Here is a 14,022-nt window from a genome sequence, read left to right as displayed (position 1 = left end):
AAAACCATTTTCTTTTCTTTTTCCCCAGCTGAGAGAACTGGGGGTATTCAGCCTGGAGAAGAGAAGGGTCACGGAAGACCTTATCACTTTCTCTGCAACTATCTAAAAGCAGGTTGTAGTGAGGTGGGGGTCAGTCTCTTCTCCCAGGTAACAAGCAACAGGACAAGAGGCCTCAACCTGCACCAGGGGGGGGTTAGATTGGATATTAGGAAAAACTTCTTCACAGAAAGGGTGATCAGGTATTGGAACAGGCTGCCCAAGGAAATGGGGGAGTCACCATCCCTGGAAGCGTTCAAAAACATGTAGATGAGGCCCTTATTGACATGGTTTAGTGATGGACTTGACAGTCCTGGGGTAATGGTTGGACTCTATGATCTTAAAGGTCTTTTCCAACCTAGCTGATTCTATGATTCTATGACTCTATGTAGTACCTATTTTTGTCATGACTTACTGGAGCCTTATTTGGAGTAGATTATCCATTCAATACCATAATGCATTATACAATGGATCTCCATCTAGGAATTTTGGTCTTTCAAAATGCTGAGATATAAAGTGTTGAAATACACCTAAAGGATAATAAAATTATTCTTTATTTTGAATTTACACAAACATGGTAAATTTAAGTGTGTGACTAGAACTATGGTATAGAGTCAGATTCTCAGTCCCAGAAATGCCTGTTTGCATCTTTCAATCAACAAATAGGGTTTCTGCTAAAAAATGCTGGAAGGTAAGCAAGACACAGGACAAGATCTATTGGAACAAGATGGTACAGAGAAAACAAGCTAAAGAAACACTAACCAGCAAGTGGTCATAATAAAACATATATAGGAGCTAATCCTTCTCCCACTAAAGGCAGTGGCAGTTCTACAGTCAGGTGCAATTGCACACATCACTCTGATAAGGTACACAGAAATAATATTTAAAGAAAGGGGAGTGTGACCAATTTAGTGTTTTATGTCAAAACACTCATATACTATGGACATTAGGATCCCCCCAAATGAAATTTATTTTTGGTTCACGACTCATTCACAAACCAATCTTGATTTGTGTCAATACATTCCTATTGTACGTCTTTGATAACTGGCTCAGCTAAATGATTTTTAGGCACTGTGTTGTTCATGAAATGCTCATTTTGATTAATCATTATTTGTGGGATGTTATTGGTCATAGAGTGCATTTTCTGCTTCTTGATTAGATAACTGAAGGTTTAACAAAAGATAATGAGTTATGACCAACAAATAATGAACAATGAGCAATGAACATTTCAGGTACAAATTTGGAGAATACTGGTGATTCACAGACACTTTTGCATATTGTGAACATTGCACCATTAATATTTGGAAACATCTGTCATGGTGGCAAGAGTAACAACAAATTTAAGATCATCAGTTACTGACTATGTTGTAAATGTATTTGTTGTATCATTCCACCAACTCTAACTCTAAAATAGATAGATAAACTTTATGCAACCTATTTAATAGATGCACAGGAGTTCAAATTGAGAAGCAATTCTAAATAAACTCCTCTGTGTCCTTCTCTATTGGTTCTTTTTCCATCTAAAATCTTCCACAATTGTTCTTTTTGAGACTAAATAAAAAATCTATCTCCACCTGAGAATAAAATCAAATACCAGATTTTTAAAATTACATAAAACAGGTTAGTTTTTAACAACTGGTTTCATCAGGAAATCAAGCACAGAAGGTCAGGACTTTTATGACTTCTTGTTATATTTGAGTTACAGAAACTACATTAGATTGGTCTTTCCCTGGTTTTTAGAGACAAACAAACCTGTGAAATCCTAAAATAAACTTGCTGGGGTATTTTGTGTTAAGGCTGAAATAAGAGTAGGGTTAACTTCCACTAAATACAAACTAGCTTAGGCATTGTGTTCCCTTATAGGACCAACAAGAAGAACAAATACAAAACTTGCTGTAGTTTCATGAAACCCATCAGCAAGCAGTGAAATTCTGTTTCTAAGCAGTCATCATGTAAGATGCTATAAATACTATCTCTACCTATATTTTCTGGAGTTTTTGTGTTTGATTTTATTTTTGGGGGAGTTTTATTATTTTTATTTTACTCCATGGAGCTATTCTGAAATCTATGGATTACAAGACAAAAGAAACATTGAGACATGCAGAGAGAAATCTCACATTGGAGCTGCAGCGTTCATGTATTTAGGAGCTGAATTTGGATAGCTCTATTGCAGGAATCAAGTTGGAATTTAAAACAAACCCTTAGAGTGGCTGTGTTTTCTGTGGTCTTTGTTCCGTCAGGTAGATTTCATTCCTGCTCTTCACTTTCTCTGATGTTTAAAATGGCTCCTAGGAGGATAAATCAGTTTCTCTTTTCATACAGAAAGTTAACACAAACACTAGATAACTTGCAGAGACTTCAAAGGAAAATGATAAAAATGCTTTGCAGATATATATAAAAAAAAAAAATCCTCAGCAGTCTTCATCCTCTCTGCATTTCCTCAGCTCTACAGTGAACAGACATGCTTAAGAAATTTTGGCTGAAAAAGGCCTAGTGAATTTTCAGAAAGCATTTTGTGTTCAATTCAGTGCTAGAGAAAATGAGCATGGACGTTTTTCTAATCTTAGGATCAAAGTGAGTATCCTACTGCTTCTGAAATTTAACCCTGGAATTTAATGAATATAAATACAACTGGTGGCATACTCTGGTTTTGAAATCAAAATTGAATGGGGTCTTCTATATCTAATTTAAAAATAATTATTTCTTGCATATATATGTATATGTATGTATAATATATATATGCATATATCTATATATGGCATAATCATGCTTCTCCCAGACAAGAAGATTGAAAATCCAACATGATCTATTCTTTCTGTGTTTAACCAAAGCACCTGTCTCACTATAGAATTTATTATTCAGTTTCTTAGACATACTCCCATAGCATGGCAAACAATTTTTATTTATCAGCAAGGTATATTTAACAGTATATTTCTGAAGTGGTGAAAGATGTTTATGCTGTTCAGCCAACATAAAGGACTCAATTCTTAAGATGAGTCAATACAAAGAACGGACTATAATTTTTTTAAAACTCAATATGTGACTTAAGTTAACCCTTAGATAAAATTTTAAAGTTTCTGTGGCAAGTAGGAGCAAAGACATTTAGAAAGCAATGTAGGACACCTAATGTAGCTCTTCAGTACCTTGAAATATCCATGATTTTGAATCCAGGTTACAGTGTGAGGGCCATCTATGTCTGCATGCAGGCTGTTTTCTCACCATCTCCAGATTTCTTCTCTGAATTTTTCTTATGGCCAAGGACATGTAGATGGGGACAAAGTAGATCCTGACACTTCTTTTTCCTTACATGAAATCATAGCATCATAGAATAATTAGGGTTGGAAAGGACCTTAAGATCATCTAGTTCCAACCCCCCTGCCATGGGCAGGGACACCTTAAGCTAAATCATATCACCCAAAGCCTCGTCCAACCTGGTCTTGAACACAGCCAGGGATGGAGCATTCACAACCTCCCTGGGCAACCCATTCCAGTGCCTCACCACCCTAACAGGAAAGAATTTCCCCTTATATCCAATCTAAACTTCCCCTGTTTAAGTTTTAACCCGTTACCCCTTGTTCTATCACTACAGTCTCTAACGAAGAGTCCCTCTCCAGCATCCCTATAGGCCCCCTTCAGATACTGGAAGGCTGCTATGAGGTCTCCACGCAGCCTTCTCTTCTCCAGGCGGAACAGCCCCAACTTCCTCAGCATATCTTCATATGGGAGGTGCTCCAATCCCCTGATCATCCTCGTGGCCCTGCTCTGGACTTGTTCCAACAGTTCCATGTCCTTTTTATGTTGAGGACACCAGAACTGCACACAATACTCCAAATGAGGTCTCACGAGAGCAGAGCAGAGGGGCAGGATCACCTCCTTCCACCTGCTGGTCACGCTCCTTTTGATGCAGCACAGGATACGGTTGACCTTCTGGGCTGCGAGCGCACACTGAAGCAGGCTCATATTCATTTTCTCATCAACCAACACCCCCAAGTCCTTCCCCGCAGGGCTGCTCTGAATCTCTTCTTTGCCCAACCTGTAGCTGTGTCAGGGATTGCTCTGACCCAGGTGTAGGACCTTGCACTTGGCATGGTTAAACTTCATGAGGTTGGCATCAGCCCACCTCACAAGCATGTCAAGGTCCCTCTGGATGTCATTCCTTCCCTCCAGGGTATAAACTGAACCACACAGCTTGGTGTCATCGGCAAACTTGCTGAGGGCGCACTCAATCCCACTGTCCATGTCAGCGACGAAGATGTTGAACAAGAATGGCCCCAACACCAATCCCTGAGGGACACCATTTGTTACTGGTCTCCAGCTGGACATTGAGCCATTGACCACAACTCTGCATGCAGCCATCCAGCCAGTTCTTTATTCACTGAGTGGTCCATCTATCAAATTCATGTCTCTCCAATTTAGAGACAAGGATGTTGTGTGGGACAGTGTCGAACGCTTTACACAAGTCCAGGTAGATGACATCAACTGCTCTATCCCTGTCCATCAGTTCTGTAGCCCCATCATAGAAGGCCACCAAATTGGTGAGGCAGGATTTCCCCTTAGTGAAGCCATGCTGGCTGTCACCAAGCACCTTGTTGATTTTCATGTGCCTTAGCATGCCATCTAGGAGAATCTGCTCCAAGATTCAGTAATGCTGAAATTACAAATTATGCTTACTTTCCCTTGTTTTCATTTTCTGAAACATGCTCCTCTTTTCTCAGGCCTTCACACAGTACCAATCACTCAACAGGAGCAGAAATGTCTAGGAAGGAGCCCTGAGAAAGCATAAGCCACCATTTTTTTCCTTCACTCTGCAGGAAGATGCTCTTTGGCAAACTCTGGCAGCAGACAAGAGAAGTCTATGGCTATATCTGTGGGTTACTTATGCAAAAACTTGCTGCTGAATAGCTGCAAAATAGATAAATCATAACTATTTGTAAAGGTCTGCCTCATGTCCCACACGGAAGGGAAGGTGCAAATTGCTCAGATGGAGGAGCTCTCTGCTGTAACATGCTTTGCAAAGAGGAGATGTAGAAGAAAGTTGATATAGCTGTAACTTACACACATTTGTTTCTGAAAAGCCAAAGGACGAAACCAGTGAAAAAGCAACCCCACTGCGATTTTTGCTACTGCAAGGGAAGACCAGTGAGCAGCCTGGCCATTGGGCTTTCATTATGAGTTTTGCTGCCTACAGAGGTGAGGAAAATCCACTCTCTAGCCCTCGATTTTCTCCTTTCTCTCTCCAATCACTTGCTAATTTTTGCCTCATTTTTAGATTTTAATTATCCCATGCAGAAGACTTATTATGCTTCATTTTATTAAATTAATAATTATGATTGCAAATGAAGTGCGTTCTAAGGTACAGTCTCCCACTGAGTAGTTCAGGGCCCTACATGTATAACTTGCATTATCTGCAACGGTCATTACCTACTTAACCATCTCACAGCTTAATGGAAACTAGGCTTCTGAACACAACAGTAAGATCCTCCAAATTTCTGGTTTGCAGTGACACAAGGACCCTTGGAGGTTTAACCGCTCATGGAATAGGTTTTGCCATGGCCTTGTGTGACACAAAGAAACCTGTGAATGAAGAAGTGGAAGTAATTTCAGCTGCTTTGTTTCTCTTCCATTAGCTTTCCTTGTACGTGTTTGTAAATGCATGCACATGTATTTACATGCATACCTCTGATCATACATATATGTGTATTCATGCATGGACATATTAGTGTTTATATTTACCTAACCCCCAACATTATATATTCATAATCATTGTGACCATTTAGGCTAATTCCAACAAAACTTTCACTGAGATTCTGGTTTCTCAACTCCTAATGATATATTCATGCATAACTGAGCACGTAAATCAATGACTCGCATTTAAATACATATTTCTTCACATGGTCTTTAAAACAGTAATTAATTTTTTTTAAACCTTGATATAAATATTATCTTCTTGCACTACCTTGGTTGGCAGTGTGTACTGAACTTACTGAATGTAAGTCATGTTGGCAGTATTGAGTTCATTTATTTTAGACATTACAGAGTCCTGGGCCTGACAAATATTTGAGCTAGAGGCCATGTAGCAATTTCAGATACTATAGGCTCAAGGCAAATAATTAGGGAAAAATACTAAATTGAGGAAACAGAGTTGAAAAGCTCTATTTGAGCGATAGTGGATGAAGAAAAAGCAAACAAGAGGATGAACTGCTGTGAGGTCTTATTAAGAAAGCTGATATGTATAGACTGTCCACTGCCCCTGGCTAAATGGGATCAGGGAACAGCTCCCAGCTCACAGGCCCTGTCCTGTACTTTACATACATCCCAGCTCTAGATTCAGATGAGTCTAATTTGTACACTGTTCTCCCTGTCTTGATCTTCTGTAGGAGAAAAACTGAAAACCACACAACAAAAATGTAGAGCAAAAAACCTGAAAACTCTAGCTTGGTCCCCCCTGCTGCCAAGTTGCACCAGCCATGCACCATACTGTTACTTTACATTCCTATATTGCTTGAGGGAGATTGCTTTATACACTGAGAGCTCCACAATTGAAGAATTTCTCAGAAATTCACGTAGCGACACTCTTCCCTTTGCATGGTAGCTATCTGTTTGCTGGTGTTATATTTAAAAAAAAAACAAACTTATGCTTTCCACAGCAAATACATGTCTCTAGCTGTCCCCCTTTTCTTTTTTTTTGCGAAATAGGTTAGCGTAATATGTATTTGCCATTCCAAGAATGAGATTAAGGAAAAGTATGCTGTTATGTATATTTTCACAGCTATATTGTGAGAAATGTTAGTATTTCCATTCTTTGCTGTAAAATTGAAACACCTAGCAAGAAAACAATCTCATGTAAAAATGTACTTTTTGCAGATCTGCTAAAAAGATTCAGCAAAAACTCAAACTTGGTCAAATTACATGACTTTGAAAAGCATATCTTAGGGTGGTTTTAGAGGTCCATTTTCTGAAGATCTTCCCTTTAATAAGGTTTGGTGTAACTGTGGAAAAACTACATCTGATCCCCACTATATATGCTTCATCACCACAAGCCATCAGAACTTTGAAGTTTGAAACCTGGAAGAGGAAAGCTGGGACTGTCTGTAAAGACCAGCCAAAGTGGGCAAGAAGCTTGTGCCATACAGAATCATAGATTCATGGAATCATAGAACAGTTTGGGTTGAAAGGGACCTGCCATGGTTTAAGCCCAGTCGTCAACCCAGAATCACGCAGACACTCACTCACTCCCCCACTTTCCTCCCCCTGCTCCCGGACTGATGGGGAGGAGAATTGAAAGAATGTAACTCCCACGGGTTGAGATAAGAACAGTCCAGCAACCAAGGTATAACACAAACCACTGCTGCTACCACCAATAATAATAATGATATGGGAAATAACAAGGGAAGAGAATACAACCACTCACAACTGGCTGACCGATACCCAGACAGAACTGAGCAGTAATCTCATTCGTCAGGGTAACTGCCCCCAGTTTATATACTGGGCATGATGTGCTGTGGTATGGAATACCTCTTTGGCTAGTTTGGGTCAGCTGTCCTCTCTGCTTCCTCCTGGCTTCTCCTCCTCCCTGCCAGAGCATGAGACTCACAAAGTCCTTGGTCAGAGTAAACATTACTTAGCAACAGCTAAAAACATCGGTGTTATCAGCACCATTCTCAGGCTGAAAGTCAAAAACACAGCACCTTACCAGCTACTAAGAAGGAGAAAAATGACTGCTACTGCTGAACCTAGGACAGGACCTCAAAGGTCATCTAATTCGAGGTCCCCCTGGAATAAGCAGGGACATCTTAAACTAGATCAGGTTGCTAGACCTCCTTCCAGCCTGGCCTTTAATGTTTTCAGGGATGGGGCATCTCCTGCCTCAGGAGCTGATAGTGTAGATCAGTAAATATTCAGTTCTAACCAAGCTTAGTCCATTAGTTGACAGATGGTCTCAAGTTCTTGAGTCTTCATACCTTACTTCGCACAGTGGTCCTGAAATGTATATTAAGGATTGCATCTGGGCTTTGCTGGTGACAAAGTCTTCAATTGAAAGAAAAGTTATAGCATCTCAGTGTGGTTGAATAAGTGGACTTATCCTTATGTGGATTTAACTTTTAGCAATAAAACACTCTTCCATATTATTATGAAATCAATATGCAATTACACAGAATCATCCTGTCCTCCATAAGTATGTTGCATCACATAAGATTTAAGGCCATAGAAAACCTAGTGAAATTAAATTCTAAGTGCTTTTTCAACTCTCATCAAAGACAGAAAATGGTATTGGGGTTTGGCCAATGAATTTTTGCTGTTCGGTCTTTGACCAACAAATCATACAATAATTCTTTCGTGGCTGTGTTGATCTTTCTCGAAAAGAAGCTGCAGCTCACTGAAAAATATATGTTAATTCTTAAACTTCATGAAAAATTCCTTCAGAAATTTCAGACATTTCCAACGTAATGTAATCTGTTCACTGGCAACGATTGCACAAAGACAGACAAACTGTACCATGGGCATTTTTGTGCTGTGCCGAAATAGCAAACAAGGTATGTGATTCGCTATACTGAAAATGAGCTTCCAGTAAGTGTTGTTAATAGGTCAGTAAAGCCTCTGTGGTATTGTGGTATCAACAAGAATTCGAGGGGTAAAATGCATGAGATAATATCAGTCTGTCATGTTTTTCACACTCTTGGGTGAAAAAAGTCCTGGACTACTCATGCCCCAAGAGCAGGAGTTATCAGCATTCTGCTTCTCACCTCCAAGGTTAGGATTAATTTCCTTTTTTCAATACTTTTACCTATGAAGAATGAACTAAATAAATGGAATTGACAGACAAAGTATTTTATGAATAAATTAAGAAGTCTCTCCCTCCTGTCATTGTCACCCCTTGAAATGACAGATTAGCTGCTGATCTGAAATCTATCAAATGAATTCTTGAGCTAACGCCCTCCTGCCCTCCCCAGAGAAACCCCTAGCTAAATAAAAAACAACTATAAAAAGATCTTTCCCACAGAAGGCTAAAGATGCTGAATCTTGGAGCTGCAGGTCTCACTCCACCACACAGACTCAAACCTTATATAGGTATTTCCTGCTAGGAGCAGTAATACTTTTCCTTTCAGAAAAGCAGGATTTGCAAAGCCTGACAGATTCCACAGACCTCCTTATTAGCTGACATTCACTAGGTTTTAACTAAGATCTAAATCCATGGTGTTTATTCACATGGAATGTGCCTTTGGTCTTTATTGCTAATTAGTTCATTTTACAAAGTCATCTGCCTAATGTTTTAAGTTGTTTTACAAACAGGAGGTTCAAAGTTGAGGCTGCCTCTTTATCTTCAGTATACCTACCTAGGTATACATGTTGTGGCACATATGGAATGCAGCATCATTCATTGATCTAACACGCTCAAAATGTGTAGACACCAGGGAACAAATTAAGGGCAAAATCCTCCTCTCAGATCTGTTGTGCATGGATCAGGGATAAGCAGTACAAATTAGAGCTTTTCTCAGCTGCAATGCACGAATGTTCCTTCATGAGTTCCCTTCTAAGCTCCAAAAAGAGGTTGTACCAGTTGTGCAATAACATCCTTTTTGGTCCAGGCAAATCTCCAAGGGTGTGTGGTCTGGCCAAAAAAAAAAAAACATTTTATCTTTCAGGCCTTTGCTCCCATTAAGCATTTGCACATACACACTTCACTGAACATGAGATCGAATCAATACATGCAGGCCTGCTCAGGAATGAAACATGAGCACTCAATAAAATAAATAAATAAATATATACATATGTCTACAGTCCCCAGCCTGATGAAGAATTCAAATTGCCTCAGAGTGGTTTTACAGGTTTATACATAAAGCTTGTTTAGATTTCCTTTAATTCCCTGTGTTGTGGGCTTATTGCAAATTACTTACACTCTAATTTAAAATAAAATATTAGTCAAGGTTGCTGTGTTTATCCTTCATCAATACAGCCAGGAGAAAGCCAGTGCATGGGTTAATGATGGATTTTCAACTCACTTTAATGTTCACAGTGACTGTGAATTTAGATTTTCATGCGATTAAAAGTAGTGTATGCTGAAGTACATGTGAAGCACGTCTGCTCTTGGTCTCAATGTTATATCATACTTTGCTGGTCACTGAGGTAGCTTCTTGTCAGGCTATTGCTGCCTTGGAGCCAGTAGACAGTGGCTACACCTAGTGAGACAAATGCTGTGAGATTTATTCCTATGATACATGTAATGCTTGCTTGTGTCAGCCAGAATTTTGTTTCTCATGTATGGGACAGAGGGAGCAATTTTGTGTTTTGTCTTTGAAATAAGATGCTCTGGAACTGTTGAATATATTGAATGCATTTCCAGATACGGCACCAGCAACTGATACACTGTTAGATAGGTGTTCACAGTGTTTATGCTCTAGTAATCTGCTCCCGGTAAAAGATCCATCATTTCAGTGCTCTGAGGCATCTGGGCTTCAAGCTGTGGGAGGGATTTGGGACTCCTGTCTTGGAAATGGGTTTGATCGATTTAGTGCCTAGGATGTGGGAATAGCAACTGCTCCAGTTTCTAAAGAAAATTCTTCAGCTCTTGTGAATATTAAGAATAGCTGAAAACCAAATTATAAATCCAAGGTCATGTATAAAGTGCAAAGCAGTCTGAAACCTAGTTCCTGCTCTGAGCAAAAAGCTTTTCTCCTTGCCTCACTGAATATTCCTCATTGAAATAACTGCAGCTAGTCTGGATTCCTCCTGTTTTGCACATGTAGTCAAAATTAACTTGGACCCTAAGATTTGTATCTTTTGCATTTACAAAAAAACAAACCCAGTATTTTTAATTTTAAAACATCACTATTGTCCTGTATTGTCAGTAGAAGACTGGAATACTGAGGCTGTACATTTTTCTCTTTCAGCTTTCAAAAATCTTTTTTTTTTTTTGCACAGGGACAAGTGCATGACTAGATAATAGTTTGATGCCTTTTCATGATAAAATACTCCTTAGTTGAGGACAGAAATATGCCCTTATCTACTGACCTTGTTTATGAAAGAAACACAGCTATCCAGAAAGATAGCGTCTTTTGTTTTTTTTTAAATTGTTAGTTTAAAAAGAGACTGTGATCCACTGATATTCAAATAAATGTCCCAAGCTGGCACCTCTTTGCCTAGCTATCACTCCAATTTCTTGAAATTACTGAGCCAAAAAATAAAGGTGGGAGGCAGAGTTTCTGTGGGTGAAGCACAGCACTTCAGATATCATCACAGAGCCTATTCACCAAATTACTGCAGATAAGAGACTTTTCTTTGCATAAAGGGCATTTACACTCCTCTCAGAATTGTATTTTTATCCCTCAAGACTCAACAATACAATTAGGAGTTCTGTATCTGGTGTACCAAAGAGGACGAGGGAGACAGGGAGACATGGCCTCATTCACATGCACTTGCTTCTAGAAATTTAGAGTGCTCTGTGTTTTTGCAAACATGCACAGACATTAGATGGAAGACTATAGATTTGTCTTTGCCTGAAAACTACTTGGAAGATCATGATCTATCTCGCCCAGACTTATAAATACAAAAGTCATTTCACTCAAAATACTAGTTGTAAACAAGTTCTGTAAAGTCTGGAAGCCAGCAGAGATTTCTGTAATTTGATATACTAACATTTTCATGGAAACAAAACATTTTGAAAAGAAAGAAGCCTTAACAGTGACAAAAACTGCTCACCTACAAATTGCTAAATTTGCAAAAAATCACAATACCCTCTTCAATTTGAGTGTCAGTGGGTGAAGAAGCCAAATTCTAAGTATTTTAATCTGGGTTTAGAGTGCAGAAAGCATTTATAAAGTGGTAGAGGTACAAATATACTTTTTTTTTTTTTTTAAGTAAAATGAATTAAAACAAAAGAAGATAGTCTTACTCCTGTAGTTTCCAGAGTAGCCCCCCCCCCCCCCCCCCCAGGTAAGGCATGCAGGATGTGTATTACAGTTGGCAAGAGGGAATTATATATCAACAAATGACAAGCATTTGAGACTGCAAGGAAAACTACTGTAAAAAGAGTGGCTGCAAGTATTTCCCAGTCTCAACAGTTGCAACAGGAATAGGTTTCTGCACTCAGTCTGATGTCCACCAGGGTCTACCATGCCAGATCTCTACCCCTAAAGATTAGTTTTGAAGCTTGAGGACAAAGTTATCTCCAAATTTCTTTCACTCCATTCACAGAAATAAGCTTCCAAAGACAAGAAAGATGCTGATATATGGAGATCAAGCTTTGGACCAGTGTACAGAAGCAGCATAAAAAGTGAGCAACCATCAACACTAGCAAAATAGTACCCTTAGGAATTATCTAAAGGTCATAGAAAATGAATAAATATTAATGCACTTATCATGAAGAATCTGAGAATGTGCTGTTATGACTGAAACATTATTCAAAGACAAGTATTGTAATTAAGGTTTTTCTTTTCCCTAGGCAGTGATAAAGAAATGCTGGGTTTATCCTCAGCCTTTAGCCAGCAAGTACTTTTTTCCCCCCTTAATTCTAATGTGAGTTCTTAATGCAATAACCCTTTCAGATTGAATGAATAGCTAGTTAATTCTTCAAAAGTGTGGCATTCCTGTTGCTAAGCATTTAATTTCCCCCCTCCCTCCTTTCCTCTTACTTCCAGGTGCATTCCTGGCCTACAGCACTTGCTAGTTTGTGTAACTCCATGAAGTCAGAAGGCTTAAGAGCCCCTAGAGCTAATACAAAATATATGAGCATGCCATATCTCAAAATTCCTGCTGTCGGAAGTGCTGTCTTGGAGGGGAGACAGGAAGCCTGAAGGGGAGAGGCAGAGAGAAGTCCCGAAGGATAAGGAAACAAGGAAGGGCAGGGAAATTTAAAAAGAAAGTCAAGGCAGTTGAGAGCCTAAAGAGCACAGAAGGTGGGGAAGACCAAAGACAACAGGAGCTAAGGGCTCAACTGAATGCAGAGATGCTGGCTGTAGGAAGGGAGGTAAACCTCACTGAGTGATGCTCACCCCTCTTTCTTCCAGGAAATATACTTCTCTCACAGACGGAAGCCTGAGCCCACCGGGGGATGGTGCAAAATGACTGTAGGCATTACAACTTCATGCTGTAGAGTCAGGCTGGCACCAAATAGCACACAAAAGTTTGTCCCTCCTCACATCCAGCTCATGCTCAGAGGCAGCAGTCACACATACAATGCAGGCTGTAGGACACATACAACAGATAAGCCTTCTAACACAAAAGCATCAGCTGTATTGAACTATCCCATTTTGAATGTCAGTGAGGACAGACAGGTGCGGATGGCTGTCTACATTAAGTCTGGGCAAAAATGATGTGGCACATGCTTGAGGCCTACAGGACTCTCACAGGAGTCTGGCCACCCTCTCAGATGGGAGCACTCTGAGAGGCTAAATAAAACCCGGGGCTGCAGCTGGCAGGCTGTAACACTGCCTTCTGTAGTTTCTGCTTTCTTTGGTGCTAGCTTTGCCTGTCTTGCTATAATAAGGCAATTAATATTGGCTATGTATATCATGTGGGCTGCAGGAATGTTGGGGGATAGTGAAGCTATCACGAGCAGAGTTTGGTTTTGAAATTTGCAGCATTTCACTTACTGAAGTCTTAACTGAGATAGAGCTCAGAAATATGTTGGCTTAACTCAAATCTTCCAGTGAGCAGCCAAGGTAGTAGATGAAAACATTATTTGTGTATACATGTATGGGCAGGAGATATCTCTGAAAGAGATGGTTTTTACCATGTTATTGGCAAAACGCTGTGTTGGAAGGGAGAGAAAAAGTAAGGAAAATAATAGTCTACTAAATTGCTGAGGCCTTTTTGGGAAGCCAACATGTTACAGGAGGATTCCTAAAGGCAATTTTTAATTGTGGAAGTGTGCTGTTGTCATTAGGTACTAGGAAATTGATTTATTAAATTATCATCTTCCTTCTTTTTCACCTTTCTTCCTGCATGCTTTCTCCTCTGTTAGTTAGACATGCTTCTTCGGTATGGGTT

The sequence above is a fragment of the Pezoporus occidentalis genome, unplaced genomic scaffold (assembly GCF_034315485.1).
Source record: "Pezoporus occidentalis ecotype Australia unplaced genomic scaffold, CSIRO_AGI_Poc_V1 ctg4, whole genome shotgun sequence".
NCBI classification, from domain to species: Eukaryota; Metazoa; Chordata; class Aves; order Psittaciformes; family Psittacidae; genus Pezoporus; species Pezoporus occidentalis.
This window is presented reverse-complemented; position numbering follows the sequence as displayed.